Source organism: Taeniopygia guttata, chromosome 10 (genome assembly GCF_048771995.1).
Source record: "Taeniopygia guttata chromosome 10, bTaeGut7.mat, whole genome shotgun sequence".
NCBI lineage: Eukaryota > Metazoa > Chordata > Aves > Passeriformes > Estrildidae > Taeniopygia > Taeniopygia guttata.
The window spans coordinates 5,751,041-5,773,307 of record NC_133035.1 but is presented as its reverse complement, the minus strand read 5'-3'; the positions used below and the strand labels follow the sequence as shown (position 1 = coordinate 5,773,307).

At 38.5% G+C, this 22,267-nt stretch overlaps 1 protein-coding gene across 11 annotated transcripts in view; it reads right to left on the bottom strand.

Moving 5' to 3' along the window:
• The window catches only part of TRPM1 (transient receptor potential cation channel subfamily M member 1), a 125,230-nt gene that overhangs the window by 36,239 nt on the left and 66,724 nt on the right, over positions 1-22,267 (bottom strand). The window contains exon 1 of one of the 11 annotated variants that reach the window (XM_072933732.1): positions 1,706-1,856. The exons of 8 other annotated variants lie outside the window; for them this stretch is intronic. The gene's annotated coding sequence lies outside the window, so the exon portion shown is untranslated. Of the gene's footprint in view, positions 1-1,461; positions 1,674-1,705; positions 1,857-22,267 lie in introns of those variants that run through there. 2 more of the 11 variants (XM_072933731.1, XM_072933733.1) reach the window with 2 other exon arrangements.

Below are 22,267 nucleotides of genomic sequence, written 5' to 3'. Positions count from 1 at the left end.
CAGCAGCTCCAAGACCAGCCACGCTCCCTGAGTGCTGCACAGGCTCCAGCATGATCAACAGAGGATTTCATAGCTCACCTTTCTTTCTCATGCAAGGCAAGAGCTGTCCCTGAAGCTCCTTTGTCTGTTGACTTGTTACTTCCCATCTGGCTTCTTCATTTACTCCACTATGTCTAAAATCATAGGGGACTACTTGAAGTTCCCTCTTTGCAAGTAACTGCAAGGAAGTTGCCAAACCAAGCTTCTACTTCGTTAAAAAGGTATCCATAATTGCTCAGGTACACAATTCACCTCTCTCAGGTACCTCTGCGAGCCAGTCTGGCCAGTCAGTGGCCTGGGAGATCCTGCAGCTCTGCTCTCCACTCCCATCTTCCTGATTTACCAAGGCAGAACCATGTCATGTAATTTCAGATGGAGTTGTTTGGGACCTCACAGGACAACAGTGAGCAAGAAATAACTCATAGACAAAACTTCCTGTAGCTTACAACTTTACTTGCTTTCTGAATGACAAGGCATCTATCCCAGGGATTTACATAAAGGGCTTGGTGATGTAGCAAAATAAGAAGGAAAGAGTATTAAATTTTATATTGAAAGGCTGTGGGACTTGGTCAGCTTTTCTGTCTTGACTCCACAGATTCCTTTTTCAAATGAAACTGAAGAGCCTTTCTTCCAAAATTATTAACAAAATTATCATTTTCATACAGCTTCTGGCAAGGCTTTTACAACATGACAAACTTTAGCAATAGCATTATTTGAAATGGAGCTTAGAAAATGCTTTTGTTCTGTAGCATCAGAGTACAGTTCTAGAAAAATCCAGATTAAACATCTCCCATAGCGAGATCCATGAGGTTCTGTGGTATGTGGAGGTGGGTGATTAAATCAAGTAAATGCCATTTACCTGCTCAGAACGAGATTTTCCTACTTCACAGATATTCAGGCAGTTCAAAATATTCAGAGATTAAAAAATAGTTCATTTGATTTTAATATTAGTAATTTTTCAAAATTAATCCAAAACATACAAATGTACAAAGTGTACAAATTCACTGCTGTTTAACAACTATGTCTAGTGTAACTTCTCCTATATACCATATTAGTTAATGAATTATAACATTATAAAATGAGCCTAACAGGAACCTGTTACAGAGCTTACACAATTTCTGTACTTCTAAAATTGCACATATTTACTATTTTAATTAATTTTGTTTTATTATTTTATATATTCTAAACATATTCACTTCCCCCCCCGATTAAAACTTCCAGCTTCTGTGTGGTCTCTGATAACTCCTTGACAAAGCAACACAAAAGCCCAGATCAATCCCACAGTGCAGGAAACATTTTTCACAATAAAAACGATAACAGATACTGCACACTTAACTGTTCTGTAGAGAATACTGGAGAATGCAACCTAGAAATATCAAATCAGTTTGGATTGTTACACCATGCCAGTGAGTATTGCTTTACCTTATTCCTTGTAGCTTACCAAAGCACAGTTTCTTTTGCTATTTTAAGCACATAAAAATAGTTAATTAACCATTGGATTAAGTCACAGACTAAACATCTGTGTTTGGAAGGAAGATTTTGCATCTTGGTATCTAAAAGGAGCTCTACAAACAGCTGAACTCTCAGCTGGGCAGTTGCTCTTAAAACCCTTCTCATAGGAGGTCTATTATCTACTGCTACGTTGGAAAGAACCTTCGATACTCACCCCCAGAACCCTGTTAGGAATCAGTCGCTGCAGGCACTACAGAGGGACAGCACATTATGCTCTACTGGCTTATTTTTCTGTGCTAATGAGAGGAAGGCAAAAGCAGGCATTACAGACTGGGGAAATAAAAACCTCAGCACATTTGGTCAGCCTTTGAAGTTTCACTGCTTTTGTCTGTTTAATCTGCTTAACCAAAGCTTCATTATAATCCAGTGCAAATACTTGAGCAGAAACATTTACTGTCAGAAAATGGGCACTTTCTTTACTTACTTTATACAGATTCTGTACATTTCTCTCTCTGGATTGAAAAGCTCTTGGTCTTTCAAGGAAAAAATGTAAGTACACATACTGTCTCTTGTGAGTTTGAAGAACAATAAGCACCTTTTAACAGCCTCGGAATGGATGAATTGTTAAAGGACTATGACAGATCAGCTACAGTTTTCAGACCAACAGCCAGTGGTGGTTTTCCACACACCTCTGAAGAAAACAAAATAAAAGCAGATCCCAACTTGTTGACAGTAGTGAAGTTCAAACTTGCTTGTTACTGCAAATCCTGAATGTATTAATTAGAACCTAGTTTTGAAAAAAACACATTTCAGTGGTATATTTGTTCTTCTTTATGTAAACTTGCAACAGGTCTCCTAAGCTATGATTAAAAAAAAACCAAAACAACAAACCAATACCACTGCTAATTCCTATACTTCAACCTAGCAACCAATATGTTGCTCAGAAACAGCATAAACTAATACTGGATTTATATCATTCCACTATATGGTTTTGCTACTTGTCTTTAGCATTAAAAAGGCATCCTCCTGCAGAAACAAATAGAAATTATATATATATATAATATATATAACTGGTTTGTAAATCACAGAGTAACAAAATAAAGACCCTAAACCACTAGTCACCTTGCTAATATAAGAACTAATAAACACAAGAACTAGTTCCACAAATGCCAATTATCCTTTGACTTTTGCAAATGAATTACACTATTTGCTGAGAAAAAGGCACGTCTATGGCTGCAGCAACTGAAGAGAATTTTCTCTCCCACACATAGATAATTTCAGTTTCCTTCTAAATTAACGTTAAATGTAACATATTTAACTTCATATATAACCAAGCATTCAGTGAACAAGGACTGGGCCTGAATTTCAGGCTGTACCAAAACAATACCTGCAGCCCTGTTTCACTACAGCTTTATGCAAGAACAACATGTGGGCTATGCACCAATAAATACATCCTTGGTGAATCTGCAAGACAGGAATTTAGACAGGAGAGGAAAGCCACTGGCACTGTCAGGCTGCAAACTCTGACATGACATTGTGTCACTAGAAGCTGTGAATTTCAGTAAAGATATACCCCTGGAGGATGGCACAGTATTTAGTGATTGTGATGAATGTAATGGCCAGCAAAAGAAGTGAAAGAATTTGGGGGGTGACAGGTGGCAGGGATGAGTGTCTGTTGTGCCACTGGAGCACATCCAAAGCCCAGGCTTAAGCAGGTCTGAAAGCTGAGCTCTCTGAGCTCCAATGACCCCCAGAGTGCTGCTCCTTGGAACAGGGACTCGTGTCCTTGCTCCATGGCCTGGCTTGCTTGTCTTGGGGACAGGATGGGATGGGGCTTTGGCCTCCCCTTGTAACTGCAGAACCAACACGGTCTCACAGCTCAGAGGCACCTGGGGCCCAAGGAAGGAGCACTATTCCACAGCTGCTGCACTCCAGAGAGTATCTGCCTGGACCAGGCCCATCTGGTCAGCAGGCATGTGAACAGCAGGGCTGGGTGCATTGATGGGGATTGGACGTGCAGACAGTGCCTGGTGCACAAATGGACTGAGGGAGTAGGCAGGGGACAAACAAATGTATGTCATGAATAATAGAGGGTTTGACAGAGCTGTTCAGGCTAAATCAAGCACACAATAATACAAAAATGGATCTGGCTGGGCAGCAGAGCTTACATCTGTGGACTAGTACAAACTACTTTGACCAACATCTTGTTAAGATGTGGACTGATTGTTGTAATTTATGGAAACATTCATCTCTAGCCCTGTTAACACCATTCGACCAACTTTTCAGGTAATCTTCCTATGGCCTGCAGTATGCTGCAGAAAAGGTGGCTTTACCAGGGAAATCCAATCTCAACTGTGTTGCCCAGTTATAAAATTAGAATGTTATACAGAATTAAAACTGGGATATTTATGCTAGATTTGAGCACAGGGATATTTCCTTTGATGAGATAGTGAGAGAAAGAAGTAATCTGAATCTGAAATGAAATTCGTATCAAGAGCACGTGCACTCTTACTTAAAAGAAAGTAAATAAGAACAATAAACAATTGGGAGAAAAAAGAAATCATTATATTAGCAGAATCTTTGTTATCTGGAACTTAAATCCCGACATAAGAACAATTTCTATTTTGTGCTGCCTTTAAATGCAACATTCCAATTACACTACTCATCATCCTTCTTCACTTTGAAGGAACAATTTTTCCAAGTGCCCAACTAATTAATCTTTCAGGTGATTAGTTCTGCCTAGAAATTACTTTCCTCCTAATAACGAGGTCTTGCTCAGAGAAAAATCCTTCAAACTATGTGATGTATGTTAATAGCCAATTCTGTAGCCACTCACAAACGGATAAGATTTCATTGAAAAGTTCTTCATTGCTAAATAAGTAGAGAGCATAAAACCATAATGCTATTTTAAATTTGTGTTATGCCATGAAGAAGCCAGAGCCATGAACAATGTCCCCAACTACAGAACACAGAAACAGCCTATGAATCTACTAAATTTCCAAATCATAAGCTTTATCAAAAATCTATTTGTAGAACCAAGAATAGCTTTAGTAATTATTAGACTGTGAAGTACCAAAAAACACCAAATACAAAGAGGACTTCCAATATTTTTCACTAATAAAAGCATCAATAAGGGATTTGTAACAGCTTAAAGATTCTTTCAAATAAAATCCTATTTGCTCGACACAATTTTTATTCTTAGTGATAGAGAGAGTTCTATCAAATCTTATATATGATCTCAAGACAGTCAGCCCACTATGTTTTTCATATTGTTCAGTTTGAACCCATGCTTTTGTAGCAACTTTGTCAGGGAATCTTTTTCTGTGGTAGAGACTAACACACACCAGGCAGGATGGCAGTGTCTATAAGAGAGGCAAGCAGTGTTGTACTGAGGCCAGAAATCCCTCCTGCTGCTGGTGTGCAAACCAGAAAATGGTGCTACACTGCACAGAGAGCTGTGAGGAGCTTTCAGGCTTCATTAAACTCTGTGTTCCCAGAGAGGCCCAGCAAACATCTGCTGAAAAAAGGAAAACTATTACATTTTCTCTCTATGTTCATTAACTGAGGGACACAGTTTGCAAAGTATGCAAGTAAGAAGCAAAAGCTCCTTTTTCAAAGCTAAAACAATTCTGCTGCATCTTGGAGGGATTCACAGCACTTCCCCAGAGGCTTTGCAATGGGAAGAACAGCTACAGCCTCAATACCACAGCAGATTGGCTTGCTCTGAAATGGTGGAGATCCCCAGCTTCAGCACAAAGTCCATGGAGGCATAGAAGCAAAGTGTGTTGGATAAGCTCCTACAGAGAGGCAAGTACAGCCCAGCACTAATGTAACTATACAGCTAATGAAACTATAATAAAGCAACTTAAAGAACCATTTGGAGTGTACTGCAGCATAGCCTGGCTCAGTGCATGTCTGGGGAGAACATACCCTGTGTAGTTTCACAATAAAGAATTTTTCTGTGTAGAATGCAAAATAAATTTACTGACAACCTTACACACCACATCTATCTCATTTTAAGGAAGCAAAAGGCATTCCTGCAACAGTTTGTACTTTCCCTTACTGCACCAAATTTCAGGGAAGACATGTAATGTTAATCTCCATTTGTTACTTATTCCAGTTCTGTTAATACCTTGCTAAATCCTCCTCTTGCCTTTAGCTATTCTGTCTGGATGTTTGGGCGATGTGGAACACAAACACCAGCCTGTTCTGAGCCTCTGCACTTTTCTCCCCAAAGAACCTTCAGCCTGCAGACACTCCATAGGCCAGTTTTACTCCCAGATCTTAGACCCTAACCCAGACACTAAGATGGGAAGTGGTGAGCAACTTTACCTAAGTGACCATTCTCAAGAGGTCTGATACAGCACGATGGATGAGCAGGGAGAGACAGTAAGCAGCCTCTAACATTATATTAGCCAAAGTAGACTGGTAATTGCTAGTTTCATGTGTAAGATAATTTTGTTTATAATTGTTATTTAAAGATTTAAGATGACCCTGGTATCTAGTTCTGACAAGGCTCAGGCATGTTTTTTCTACTATAACTATTATCTGTCTTGGCTAATGTAAAGACTCCGTGAGATAATGGTTTTAAAAGAAGTCAGGGTGCTTTCAGATTATTTGCATGTGGGCTATTTCTCTTATATTATTCTAAATATGAGCCTTTAGTACAGGCCATTCATTCTAACCTGAAATATAAAACTGCTATTATAATGAAAACCCCTGGGATTCAACACCCTCAACAGCAAAACTTTGTGCAATTCATCAACACTTATGAAATCATGATCAACATGACAAGGTACTTCCCTTAATACAAAAATAAGCCTGAGAACAGTTCTCACTAAAACTACCCACATACTTAATTCTTCTGGTTATTTGCAGTTTAGAAAATTGTGTCAATAGATGTCAATCATGCCTGAAGAAAAGACTAGCCCTTACTAGCCCTGCACTTATATGCAGATGCAAAAAACCATTGATTTGGACTAGAATATTGCTTCTATCAGTGAGATCTGGGTCATTCAAGTCCACAATATTAAGAACAAAGCTGTTGGAGTAGAAATAATCAAAAATGTGCTTGCTGTTTGGAAAAGGACTACAAGTATAAGCACTTCTTCGATATACGAGATTACAAGTTCCTAGTTCAGAGAGAACTATACAACTTCTGACAAGTCAGCTTGTCATGATGATTTTTCATACATGACATAATAGTATGGTTAGAGACCTTTGTCTTTATGAAATAGGGCAAACCACAAACATAAAACAACCGAAGAAAATGACTACAGGTTGCATGGAGAATTACTCATCTACGAGAGTCTGCTCTAAATGCACAGTTGTAATGAGTACTACTTGAAGTGCAAAGCACACTAAACAGCTGGGCTTGAAGAATTTGTTACATTGACATTTTCAAAATGTGGTGACAAAAAGCCAGTACTTAAAGCATACTGAGATGCACATTAATAAAATGCACTTTAAAACTGCTACAAAGCAACGTTTCTATATTCACAATATAAAGAATGTATGGATATCTCAGAAGTCTCTCAATTCTGTAGCTGTTGAACAAATACACATTTTGAGAAAAGGAGACTATAAACATTTAGTTCTCCTGTGTACTGTAAATATGCACCCTTTTTGCAAATATGTATGTAACACACTGGTTAGCCAATCTGTCTCTGGAGAAATTAGCATTAGTTGCAGCATACATAGTTTTCCTGCCAGCAAGATTCTTCAGGTAGAATTCTGCTAAAGAGCTAAGGAGCTGTTAAAAATTTGCAACTTTTTGCACCTTTCTGTGGCTAATTTCACACTCAGTAGAGCAATTTTTTTCTGGGCATTAGCTAAGACCTGAAACCTTTAATAGAATATGCCACAATCAGATGCATTTTATTCCCTGCTGCTTTCTGTCATTTTCAAAAAAGAATTTCCTGCTATTTAAACTCTTGGGTTGCAGGGTTTGCACAAAATTATTTATCATAATCTTTCAGAAACCCTTATAAAAGCATTGGAATTTAAGGTTTAAATGATTTCCTGCAGACTCTAAATATTTATGTTTGAAATACTGCATTATGTACACCAGAGAGTTGCCAACATTCATTGGGAACTTCCTGAAAACCTGAATATTTCAGGGCGGAAATAATAACAGAGGATGAGGGCAATGGGAGATTGCGCAGCTTACAGTTTTCAGAAAATTTGGTCAATCTTTTCAGTCCTTATGCATCTAAAACCCATGAAGAGGTGAGTGAAGAGAACCAACGGGTGCCACAGAACAGAAAACAATATGTCCAGTGATGTTCCTGGACTTCTTTATAACGGTGTGCAGCACATTGTTCCTTCTCTTTATAATGCTCGCCACAGTCTATCCATTATTTGAATAAGAGTGATAGTGGAGAAAAATATAATAAAAGTTTCCATTTTCTGGATTTAATCTATTATCAAAAATGGAAAAGAAAACTTTTAAATCCTGAATTAGAGGAGCTAAAGGAGACTGGAACAGGCCAAGAGCTGTTTCCATGGCTGTCTCTGGCTCAGCAGGGGCTGGGTGCTCAGAGCCCAGCAGGACCACAGCAAAGGGCAGGAAGGAGACAACAGTGGATGGGAGCCTCTTTGGGGCCATGCTTTAAAGGGCCAAACGTGGGCTTCCTTGGCTCCTCAATCTCTTGAAAAGATTGGTATGTGTACTCAGAGATCACAGGTAGGCTGGGGCTCCGTGAGACCTCTCACCTCCCAGCCCATCGAGCTTTATGGCAGGAATGCATTGCTTCACACAACAGGAGCAGCACTGTGAGTACGAATGCAATTGGGCTCCTAATGGTTGTTAAACATATTTCACTGGGCAACCTCCTTTATTGTCAGCACTCACCGAGGTGGGGAAAACCACCATAAATTCTGCTCTTTTCCTGTTCCAAGACTTCCATAATACCTGACCTATCATAAGACCTTGATGAACTCTCCTGGAAATAAATACACACAGAAAGAAGCTTGCTCATCAGAAGGTGTATTGCCACAAGACAACTCCAGAAAGTATTATTACTTGCTAATTTTTGAAACTCAGAACAGCCCCCAAAAAATGAAAAGTCACAACCTACAAAATAAAGAAAACCCCAGAACTCCATCTCCATTTTCTGCAGAGGTAGATCAAAAGGTACGTGATGCTTCTTTGCCAGCATTTCTACATCACATTGCAGTCACACTCAAGAAATTTTTTAATTTTGAAGTGTTGATACATCCGTTTTGAACCTGAAAACTCATTTTGTCTTCTTTCTCTTAAAATGAGAAATCTAAGAAGTCTAATCAGAACACATTTCAAGGGAATTATCTTTCTCCCATCAGCTGCAGGTCACTATGCAGCTCTTCAGCGCAAATTTCAGTTGTGCGTATCGCTGTGACAAAAGGTAGAAGACTATCAGCAATTCAATGAAAAATAATTTAAAATTGTGTCCTACCTGCTTGTCCCTGGAAGTCTGTCAGAGTTTGGAAAGATGAATTACAGCTAGAATAAATAAAGTGCATTTAACTCTGCGCTTCTGTCCCATCTCTCTGTTTATTGTTCAGATGTCTCATTCATCTCACTGTTAGGACTTTCAGTCTCTGAAGTTCATGAGAATTCCCAAGGAGATGGGTTTCCACCACTTTAAGAAGAGAATTTCATATGATAAGCATGTGAGCAGCTTCTTTGTTCAAACCAATCTCATGACTCCCTTTGAAGGTAATCCTTTAGAAGTCTCATGACCCATCTCTCTGCCCAGAGGGTATTTTCATCTCATGGTGGAACAAGGCACAACAAATCTACTTTGATAGTGCCCAAATCTCCAATTTGTTAAACCTCCTTTCCTCTCTTCAAACAGGGGATGTACGTGCTGTAAAAATGCCGGCACTGCAGAAAGGCTAAAGCAGGAGCTGAAACTTTTAATTTGAAGTATCCCCTCCCTTCTGCTAAAATATCAACGCTATTTGCATAATTGAGACAATTGGACATAATAGTCCTTTCAGGGGTCCTCATTAGATGTACAGCTCTACATTCTTTGAAAAGAAGAAAGAAGGAGGTCATACAGCATTAATTATATCTAATCCTTTTTAGAACAATTTGAAGTTGGGCAAAATGCTGTACTAAAACAGCTGAAGTTGTAAATAAGCCATTAATTTGGTAACTTTACATATCACATGCATTTTCATACCCTGTTGCCTTTGTCAATATAATTAATTCCTCTGCTGACAGAGGCTTTTTTGCATCTTCTAATACTTTAAAACCACCAACAGCACAGGACTCAGTGTGTTGCAGGTCGTTCTTTTTTCTAACTTTCAACATTTGCCTTAATGAGCTAGGGGCCAAAATATTTGCCATAATGCAACAGATAAGATCCAGAATCCCATCTAAGGATCGTGCTGTCTGGAGCTAAAGGCTGCCTGCCTGCTCTTGCTGCATTGCACTGTTAAACTCTAGACTTATTTCCCTGTTCCTATAACTTATCTCCAATGCACTGAACATGGACTCACCTGTGGCTGTCAACAAAGTATTTTACAGATCTGATTTCAACTTCTGTCTGCCCTAAATAGCCAAGTATGCAGCTGAAACAGCTTTGGTTTAGAACCAGACCCTGAGCTTCCTAGTGAGACAAAGCTCCTGCTGGCTTTGAAAAAGGATGGAAGATGGAAGATTCTTGAAAGGTCAGCACAGAAATGGAGGGAGGACATACAAAGAAATCCACAGATGTTTCTTTTTCCAGTGGAAATCAATTTTGAGAGGCCTTTATGGATGTCTCTGTTATCTAGAATGTGGGGTACTCTGTGAGCTAGAAATTGGACAAGAAATACTATCAAAGATATATAAGCCAAAAAATTAATACAAAAAGGTGATTTGGGCACTTAACTTCCTTCTGAAAATGGAATGTGGATATGAAATGTGGTATGTTTTTTTGGCTAGGTACTCTATAGCAATGGAAGTTAAAAAGCAACTAATTCCTCTCTGATGCTGAACAAGTTTTCCTTGGCCAGCCATTATGTAAGTATGTGCATTTGGAAGCCATGACACATTTTAAGAAAAAATACTGGAAACATCACCCCTGTCTGTTTTGTTTTTCCATTTGTTAGCCCAAATTGCAATGACAACGTACAGCATTCATAAAAATCAAACACAAGTTTTGCAGACTCTTTATCAGAAATTTGATGGACATGCAGCCAGCCAGCATTTCCCTTTGTGAACACCATAACTGCTCTGGCACCTCAGTTTAAATACAAGACTCAATAAAGACAACTAAGATGTGAATCTACCTAAAAAAACTAAACTTTTAACTGTTAAAGACTTCAGTTTCAGGTGACTGAGATCAAAGACCCCTCTATAGGCAATAAGAACACTTTCCTCACTTGCTATTGCAAATAAAGAACAAGTTTGGATAATGTTGAAAACCACACTTTTCAGATGCAGCATTTTAAGCAGTGCCACAGCTTGTCAGGATGCCTACACTGAACGTTCTGAACAGTATTTCAGATAACACATAATTCTCTCTCTCTAAAAAGATAATGATAATACCACAATAGTTATAGAATACAATAGGAATTAACCAGCATGTTCCAGGGCTAAGTTGGGGAACAGCCCTGTAAAAGCAAAGGGCCTTATACCCACAATGTGTGTAAAATAAACCATAACCAAGTTGGCTAAAAACCTAATAAATGTGCACTTCTGTTGTTAAGGGCACACTGTCTGCTGTGCTTACTGTCTGAAAAGCCTATGACAAAATTCTGCATGGTAAGAGGAAGAAACTGCTGGCATTTAATTCTAAATGTATAATTCTGCCAAGTTCAGCCAAAGTGCTCATTCAGAGTTCAAAGGAATAACACACATGAGTGAAAAAAATTACATTCTCAGAGAAAAGGCCACTAGACAAAGGATAGTTTTCATGGATGCCTGCACTCATACTATGGGAAGGCTCACAGCACTTGGAGTTTGTTTTGTGACATGGCTTGATATAAATGTGCTGTGAAGGAAAGGGATAAAGATATGCATCTCTGCTGCCCTCACTGTGACTGTCTCAGGAAAAAAACCCCTTGGTTTCCAACAGTACCCATATGCTTACAGGGAGTAAGCAGCAAGGAAGATCTCATTAATTTGGTTTTACTGATTTAAACAGTATTTTCATATACAATAAAGAGTCAATACCAAAAAAACTTTAATTACATCCTTCACTGTCAAACCATACCCCTATTACTCCCACCACCAAAATAAAAATTTTCTTGCTTCATTGATAGCAAACAACTTGTTTCTTTTCAAAAATTAACAAGTTTTATTATGAGTGCTGTAAATCTAATACTTGAGTAATCAGTTATATTTATGTAGGAATAATGGACAGCTCACATAACTTTTCCCAAGTGGTACATTTTCTTTGGCATGTTTGATAGCTCACTTACTGAATGCAGCCAATAGCCTTTCTAACAAAAAGATAAAACACATGACACTTCTCTGATCTGACGCGTTTGCTGATGTCTCTCAAATATGTGTCTTTCAATGAAATCAACACAATGTACCATTTCTTATCAGATAATTACTGGTCTTGATACTACACTCCTAACAAAATCATACTTCAAATAGTATGAAGGAATTTTTTTTCCCCCTGAATTTATTCCCATGCAGTGTTTATGTAGCATTCTCTGAGAGCTTTCAAGCCATATCATATAGACACTCGTGCATAGACAGATCAAAAGTAAAATTCATGGATAGCAAATGTGGGAGCTGAACTTTGACATAGCAAAATGCACTATAATATGCAATGTCTTAGTTTTTTGGTGTAAGACTATTTGTAAAACTGTACATGAGTAGGAACTGAGACAGACTACATGAAAAACACCTAAGGTATATATATATATATATATATACATATTGCAATCTTCCTTTCCACAGTGTCATTATCAGACCAAATCCAAACTTTAAATGCCCCAGTAAACTATAAACATGAAAGTCACAAAGGAGTGAGCAGTAATTACCATGGGACATAATTAAGAAAACGTTGAAGAAGGGGAGAGGGCAGCAAAATCACAAAATGCAGTGCCTGAATTCATTCATAAAAGCCAGAATGTAACCCCCAAAGAAGAAACAGTTTGATAGCAAAATGATCATAAGCCCTCTTCCTACCAGTGATGAATTACTCAGGCATTCTGGGTCTAGAAAAGCTGATACAAACAACTCAACAGCCTTGAATGTAACCAATGAACAGTATAACCCAGGAACAAAAGTGGTGAGAAATGGTTTAATTCCCAATCTGATTCCTATAACCCAAACTACATTTACTGAAATGTGATAAGCTCTGCACAAAATGGGTTTGGATGGAATGGAATTATCTGTCTACTTTGAAGTACAGGCTATCATCTCCAGCAAATGTATTATGACCTTAAGTAAGATCTGATTAAACCACCCAGTGCAACAGCAATAAAAAATGCACTCCCCTTATTCTCTCCTTTATACAATCCACTTCTTCCCTCCCAATCCACAATCCATTGAAAACATCTAGTTCCTGGAAAAGATATACTGCTGCTTATGCAGGGAATAAGTGCTTTTAGATGGACAGAACTATAAAAGAAAATGGATTGTTTCTTTCAGCTTTGTGATACTATCACTGCAATTCTTCCCTGGATGACAGAGATGTATAACTAAGTTAAATAATTGCCTTCTTTACTGCTCAGGTTCAACTCTGAATTCATCTGCAGCACTCATGTTATGTCAAGTAATTGGAATTGGAAAGACTATTTTTAAAGCAGAACAGACGAGAATTGACACAGCCTTTTTTAATCTGGTGCTAATGTAAGAAAGGCTGTTCGATCCTGTGAGAAGTGTGAGGGAAATGAGTTATTTTTGGCAAGGTTTCACTCACTGATACATGTTTCTGTAATACAGTCAAGTGCCTTAAGTACTACTCCTCCCTAAGGGAAAGCTTTTAAATTTCACATAGCAACAGAGGCAATTGCATACATTTCACAATTCTCCTTCCCCCACTCCCTTTTTTTGGTGTTTGAAGAGACTTTGTACAGAAAAAAAACCAACAAACTGTGTGTTCTGCTTAAGCACAACTAACACCAAAGATGAGCTGTGGCAAAGAAGAAAAAAGTGCTGATCACTCAGGGCAGCAACACACCAGTGCCATCCATGCCAGCAGCTCCAGGGGGTCTGAGCACTTGAATTCCTCTCTTACCTGGTCTGCTCACATCCAGCTTTTAACACAAAGGCATTTGCTTAACTCTTGATTCTGTAAATGTTTAACTCTTGATTCTGTAAATGCTTACACATGTTCTTAATTTACAGCCATGATGAACCTACACATTGCCACAAAATTATGCCACACCCAGAAAGCTGTTCAGCCAATGATATGTCTATGTATGCACAAACTAGTGTATTTACAATAAAGACAACACTCTGTTCTATCGTGTTCATCTGAAGAGTTTAATGTACAGACTCCCACATAGCCTTACACAGTAGACAGCTATTCACCTGCTGATTAAAATTTGTGAAGTTAGTGTTAGTCCCAAGCCAAACAGCTTGGAGGCATTCTGGAATCAAGGGACATTTGACTGGAAATCTGCTGTCATAAATTCAGGTCCCACTGATCAATATGGGTTAAGATAAATTAAAACCACAGTATATTGCTGAAACAGTATGAGGCATTGCAGCTTTCAGCTTTGTCAAACACATTATGTTCCCCCCAGTAATTAAAACAGAAATGCCAGCAAGTAGCAAATGCTCTTGTTAGAGAGATTCTGAAGTTAATAATTCTTCTAAGCATTACTGGGAAGGGTAGGAAATCTCTAAATCTTATTTAGTTTCAGTAATCTTCAGCTGTATGACCACCAAAAAAGAATTCAGGGATTTTCTCCCTAGCGTATTTAGTTTTACATTTTTATGCAAGCATTTTCTCTGCTACCAAGTGTAGTAGTGGCTGAAAAAATGCAAGTGTTTCTGAGTAAATGCTCAATTTCATTAGATTGCACATGAGATGTGCATAATTTACTCTTTAAACTTGTATTTCTAACTTTCTCCTCAGACTACCACTTAGTGAAAAGAATCACATGGGTTACAAAACCATCATTTCACCTTGAAATGCCAGAGTATGTAAGTCAGCAGGTAAATTTATATAGACAACCTTCTATCTATTCAAGACAATTTTTAAGTTCTCTTTGAGGACAGCATGTCCAAATATGGCAGCTCCAAGCTATATTTTATTATATCCCTCTATAAAAGCTATGGTAATTTAAACACCTTGCTGATTCTGTACAGCAGCAACAGGCACAAAAGCAGAGCTGACAGCACACCTAAACTTAACCCTGGATGCCATTCTACCAATGCATTAAGATTTGCTACCAGTCCACCTGAGAGCTATGCAGGACACACATCCAGCCCCTTACACCATCACAAAACCAGCTAGAGAGGAACTGTCCCGGGTGGCCAACAGAGTAGCATAAGTCACAAGCTGCTTCAGCATGGAGGTTAAATAGCAAAATATTTACAAAAGTTAGAGTCCAACAGCTGATGTTTGTTGGAACAACAGCAGAGAGTGATACTTGATACTGAACAAATGTATACTTTGCAATAAATTAATTTATTCTCAATGGAAGGCTGTAAAATTAATTACTTGACATGTTTCTCATAGCAAAAGAAAAAACAGAAGTGAGTTCAAAGACAAGATGTTGCTGTTCATCCTCCCATCCTGTGCTGCCATACTCATCACAAGACTGCTTTTTGACTTGTCCAGTGTGAGAGAATTTCATTAAACATAGAACACAGTTTTAGAGCAAAGCAGAAGTTCTGAAATTTAAAATGAAATAAGTAAACACAGTTTCTAATGAAACTCAGTAACAGACTTTATATGGGAAGACTTGACCACATCTCTATGCCTATTTCCATGCTGACTCATCTGAACAGATTATAAGGAATATAAATTCATTACAAAAGGTCTGGTACCCTCCTGGATCTAATTTGAGATGTGAACACTGGAGATATGGAAGTACAAAATACATGACCAAAAGCATCTAGGATTCCAATCATACCCTGCTAGTGAGACTGAGAGCTTGCTATGTCAGACACAGATTTTTTGTTTGTTTGTAAAGTGCAAAACATATACAGACCTCATATATATGAATTAAAGTACATGTGCAATATATTATACACACTTTCGACAATATTTAGCAATCCTCTTGTAATTTAGGTGTACCAATCACATCTATGCTACTTCCATGTGGCAGACTGAAATCTGGGGTGTTATCTCCTTTCCAAGACCTGTTCTGTAATAATCCTGCTGGAATACAGAGTGTGTATCAACGTCCTTAGCCTGCCCTTCAAGACTGAATGTTTCTCACATTTCATCAAAGCTATACCACAAGTTACACTTACAGAATTACAGTGCTCTGGTTAATCAAGATATTCACAGTACTTTTCTTTCAGATAGTCTTTGGCTGGAACACATAAGAATTTATCTTAGATGGCTTCCCTGCTTGCTTTCCCTTTCATTTGGGAGGGGGACCATAACTAGCACTGTGGGTACACTCTGTTTGGACCATGCACTTACCAGCTAATATGGCTACATTTACCCTCATGGTATTTATTCATTCAGCAAAACTGTAGCACTCCATTTAGGGAGAGTGGCAGGGAATAAAAAAGGAGAGAAGGAGGGAGTGGAAAAGAGGAGAAATGCCTATTTCTGGTGTAAACGTTTTTGCTACCTGGGCTTGTTTAGGACCTTCTTGTCCATTATGACACTGTCTCTCTTTTACTGAAAGTCATATAAAAGTGTTGCATACTGGCTTCTTGATAAATTCCACTAGGTCTGAACAGTGTTCTCTTATTCCACAGCTCTAAAAGCCAGGACTTCAAAGAGTACTTCCACAGATCCCAATGCATTTATCTCAAAGTCCATGGAAGTGCTTGCCACTCTCTTCCTAGCTTAGCTGGTAGTAAGGCTGTGCTTTGACAGACACAGGCTGAAGTCTGTTCTTGTCTTGAATCCTCTTCTGCCCCTAAACTACCACAGTTCTGAAAAATCCTGAAAAGATGCACTCCTTTTCTTCTTGAATGGTTTCCTGAATATGTCAAAGAGAATACTAGATCCTTGTCAAGGGGCATCCAGCCTCACTGAGGGGTTTAACAGAAGTCACTATAAAGGTACTGACCATGTACTATTCACTGCACAGAATAATTCAGATTCTTCCTGTGTGTGTATAACTCTCTTACTATATTCATTGCTTTTTTGACACTTCTGATAGAGACATCTATCCAAATTACATAGGTATACTTAAATTATGCCTAAAGCCAAAAGAATGCCTTTTCAGGGAATTATAGAAAGCATCAGTGTGCTTATTTTATTGGCTTTTCAGGCTGGAAGTTCCCATGAAAGATTAGGTAAGATGATTTGTGCTTTTCAGTTGCAAAGCTCAGGATAAGCTGGATGTTCTCAGGACATGTTCTCAGCACTGTTCAACTTTGCTGAATGTGCAGTTCCATTGAACTCTGATTACTACAGAGTTACAGCACACTGGCATAAAGCATTAGCACGTTTTACTTTTTTCCCCCCAGCAGCCATTCAAGAACAGTACAGGAGAAAGAAAACAGCATTCTGAAACAAGAATCACAGAGGAAATAAGCACCTTATTTAAAGTACTGCCAGCAATCTTAATTTTATCAAAATGCTATTTCAGGACTACCAGCCAGCAAATCTGTGCACAACAGCATGGGCTTGTTTTGTCTAGGAAAGGACCCATGAAACATATAGTACTTTGCACTTTTTATGAACAAGAAAGCAATAACCTTGATTTACAGTTACAGGCTGCAGGTTAAAGGAGTCCTTTCAAAAGGAAGGGCTTTTATGATCGATGCTTTCAAGCACTGAAATGCACAACTGAATAAAACAGATGCAGAAGCCAAAGCTACAAGCAGGAGTTGATGAAAGTACATTGTAATTCCACATGCTCTGCTGCACATCCAAATTACACCAACCGAACACCTCCTCACTTTTCCAGCACAGAAAGGTGGGATTTGGAACATGGCTTTTCAGACTGGTCTGGTGAGGAACTTGAAATGTGCCAGCTATTGTGTGCTTCTTCAAGAAGAAACTGTCTTGTATGAGAAGGAGAGTAGTGTGAAAATGTCACCTGAGAACTTCTTGAGAGTAAATGCATCTTTTTATCACTGTAAATGAGTCCAAAGAGGAGTCAAGCAACTCAACCATCAAACTGAGATTTGCATTGAGCAGACCTATCTACACAGAGAATAAGGTTCAGAGTACCTTGTAATATACTTACTGGACATGTTAGAAGTCACTAGCATTCTTCAAAATTCATCCCATCTATTTATTGCTTTGAAGTGCAAAAATGGTCATTCTTACAAATACTCAAGTTAGTCCTTCAGACAACAGAGATTGCTGATGTCAACTACTGCAGAACTACTGCTCATGTGCTGCTTTGACATTCATGGAGCAATCATCACCCCTATTAAAACAGGCATTAGATTTATTTTAGTGTCTCTAACAGATTACTGCTGGTGAAGAGACCTAATGACAGAGATAGGATTCTGCCAGCACCAGCACTCACTGAACAGAATAAATCTATGTACTGAGAACTCTAAAATGGATCTATTCACCTCAACTGTTTCCATAACTTTCTACAATTACCTGTAACAACAGTACCATGACTGAAAAATCTGCAAATAAAACCGGTGAATTTGCATGTTCTGATGGCTGAGGTGCACTTACTTGCTAAGTTTGTGTTGATTTTATTCTTCAGTCATGCTTTTTACATGGGGAGCAAAATAATTAACACTTGATACTGCAGTATAAGTCATACATTACAGCTCTGGCCACTACCATGTGGCTCTGCAGATGAAAAAAGCTTTATCAGATAGAAGTCTCATGAATTCTAGCTCAAGAACTTGTACACTAGTGTATACCAGCCTCAGAGTAAGATCATTGGCATTTTATACCAGTAGCTCCACTCACAACTGAGTCAGACTCCTTAAACAAGAAGTTTCCTTGTTAAACTAAACAAAGAATATCTCTTTATATTCACCTTTGGGTAAAGAGTCATTTGGCAATGACTCTTTGCTCAATCTCATTAACACACAGTTTGATAAAGGATGAAGTTTACTACTGAACAAGATGAAATGCCAACACAAGGCAAAGGAAAAAAGATAGGATTTTGAGAAGGACATTAAAAAAATGCCCAAACTACTTGGCTTGAGAAACACACCAGCTGCACTTCACTAATCCACAGCTGATCCTTGGAAAGAATCACAAATCCACTCAACCAGCAGGCTGAGTGCCATTTTATTGGCAAGAATTGAGAACAAAATGGAATCAAATACACACTTACAATACTGGCTATTAAAAATTTTTGCTTGTCTTTAATAAAGTGTGTATTATGGACTCCCTACTTAAATCAACCATAGAATATGAAAAAGTGAAACTAGAAAAATTAAATGTACGAATTTGCTAGAGAACTGTTTCATTGGTATGGCCTCATGGCTGCAAGGCATTCACCCACTGAACTGGCTGCAAGTCCTGCTATTCCAACGAGGGCCAAGAACTGAATGTGCCACTAGGAAACACCCAGAGGTATTTCTTTCTGTTCATGGCTGAGGCCCAGTGCCAGAATACACATAGAATAATCTGCACAATGTCTGTGCCTGTACCTGCTGAAGCTACAGGATGCCATCAGTAGTTTTTGCTGAAGGGAGGTTGTTTTTATCCTGTTCTTACAGCAGCACTTGCTGCCAGCAAAAGCTGTCAAATCCACACATTTTCGACTTTCATACAACTTCTGCAAATCTTTCAGTATGACTTATAGTGTATTCTGCAGCCTCAAGCACACAGTGTATTTTAGTACCATTTCAGTACAAATTTGGTAAATAACACAGTAAAAAGACCAAACCTATCACTAGTTGTTTTTCTAGTGATCCTTTGTAATAAACACATCTCAGAACTATAAATTAGCACTATAAATTACATAAATTAGAATAAAATTACAGAAAGTATTAAATAAAGCAATCTTGTTCTGTGTTTTATTAGATAATGTTAAAAGTAATTCCTTTTCCTCAGGTTTATGACCCTTGGATCAATATCTGAGCATTTCTCAGCACTGGAGGGGGGAGGAAGGGAGAAGCGGAATATGGGAAATGAAAAATCAAAAAGGTAATATAAACTTTGCTTTCAAGGTTCCTGTCCACAGACATTATAAAACAGCTCTATGATGACTACTTGATAAAAAATAGTAAAAAAAAATTAACTGCTGGGGTAATTTAAAGATATGCCTTATTTAATAATTAATGTATAGGAATTAAATTGGACGATTCACTGAAGTCTTATTATAAGGTGCACTTGGAAAATATCCATGATCTTATTGTATAACTAGGGATGGAGGGGGAATTTACTGCATCTTGGAAAAAGAATGCTTCCTGTCATATCTGAAATCTGTCCTGTGCAACAACTGCCCGTTTTTTGGCTCACTACTGGGGAATACCAAATTTTAATGCAATACTGCAGAGTGAGAGCCTTTCTATATAACACAGCTCTATCTAGTGGCTGATTAATCCAAGTGCATCTGGCTGTTGAAAGAAGACTCAATCATTAACGTGATGAAGGCCAGGAAAGCCTTAGGAAGGTGGCACTTTCTTATTCTGACCTACTGTTACTCACTTTGCATAAGCCTGGAAACACACCAGCAAAGCTTGTACTGGCACCTAAATCCTGGCTTTCCATAGACTGATAAATGTGATTTGGTGGAGAGTTCTCTTGGTACTGAACATTTTTTCCAATACCATTTGCAGGAACAAACCAGGGGCTCAAATACTTATTCAGGCAGGGTAGTACACACTGGGGTTAGCTGTGGCCTGACAGAGAACACCAGTGAAGCTGGGCAGACAGTCCTTGTGCTTCACTGCCCCATGCATGTGCCCACCCCCTGTATGGGAAATATGCCAGCAAGGCTGCCTGAGCAATGCCAGGGATGGCTGGGAAGCCTCTGTCTGTGCACTTGATTGCTGCTGTGGGACACAAGAAGGTTTGGAGCTGTTCCCCAGCCTCAGCACTGCATGGCCCAGAGGCAAACACTGTGGGGTAACACATTCCTCAGCAGGCTGAGCTAGGTGCCTGTCCCTGTGAACATGAGACATTGAACCCAAACAGCTCTGAAGCCCAATGCAGAAAATGAAGTGGCTGCTGCATTTTTTTCCAATCTCATCATCCATCTAGGAGATATATTGGACATTAACTTGTGTCAGCTCCTAACTGAACATAGAGAAGGAGAGCAGCTAACTTCTGTCCTGTGTAACTGAGTAATTGATTCCATCAGCACGAGGCAAAGGTCACTGCATTTTGCTGGTAATTACAAAAGCGTGCCTACATTTTTCCCAAGTTCATCAGACCACTTAGCCAGTGGAGGCTTAAAGAAATAATGGGTGTTCACATAGCAGTTATTTGAATAATGTTCTAATGATAATTCTAGTTAGTAACTATATAAATAAGTATAGTTTCATTTAAACGAAAGCAATCCTGCAAAAGACACCAGTGTTGCAAAATTAAAATAGCAATGTAAAAGCACTGCATCTGGGGAAAAGGACTCATACCTGCTGCGTATAGCCAACAACAAAATATAATGTGGATTTTAAACACTACTTAAGGTTAAGCCCACACAACAGTACTAAGAAATCAGCTTTGAGCATTGTGTAATTTTGCCAAAAGCCTGGAAATCACCTCTCCTTAGAATGATTAGAATACATGAATTGGGGGCCTGTCAATACTCCTGGAACTGGGACTAGGTAATTCTGACCCCTGAAAGCTTCAACTGCAAACACACTCTCATTCAAGCTGCATCTGTTTCTCTACATATTGCTCCTGAAAGCAACTTGAACACAGCTTCCTTATTTTGTGCACAGGAATTAAACAGGTTTGCAGCCCAGTTTTCATGTCTTTTTCAACTCATGTTTTATTTAGCATTTCTGCGACAATAACACAGGTTGACATAGAAATGTTTTACTAGTATATTTTCATTCTAAATTACTCAGATCCTTTCTAAATTGAGTAGTATTCTAACAAAACAGTAAAATGCATTTGATATTTTGTGTGCCTATGCACAGAAAACAAAAGCACTTACCTGTTTCAACACTTTGAAGAGCAGTAGAATCACATTAACATGTAAAAACTTGTAAAAATTTAATACCAGTGGAATATTTTACCATTTCAACATGACAATTATTTGAAAATCAAAGCAATTCGACCAAGTTAAATACCACACCCCATATCTTCGTTCCATAAAATTTTCATAGCCTCTGTTTCCTTTCAGAGAAAAAAAAAATCAAGGTGACAGCAAGATGACTTGCTCTAGTTCTTGATTCAGGCAGAGTTTGCTAATAAACTAGACCCATAAGATTAACAGGGCTTTGTGGGGACCAGTTCATATTATTTTCTAACAAAAGAACTTCTAAGTGCTTAGTCAGGTGCCTGAACCCACATATCTGGCACCAGTTCAGATTCCTGGTGTCTCCCAGGGTTAGTATCCCAAAGGGCCTAACAGAGACCTCCTCAGCAGCTAGAGGCTAGAGAGGATGGAAAATGGCACTAACAGCTTAAATTCAAGTAGTTTCAATTAAATTCAAGTGCCTTTGTCCCTTCCTCCTAATATGTTGTTATACAAAATAAAGGCAACAAGGCTCTCCCTCAGTGCTTAAAAAACATTACTTCAGAACATCTGTAATTCAAATGAAAATACATTTAGAAATCCTACTAAGTGACACAGGTGAATGTCAGAAAGATCAGAGATT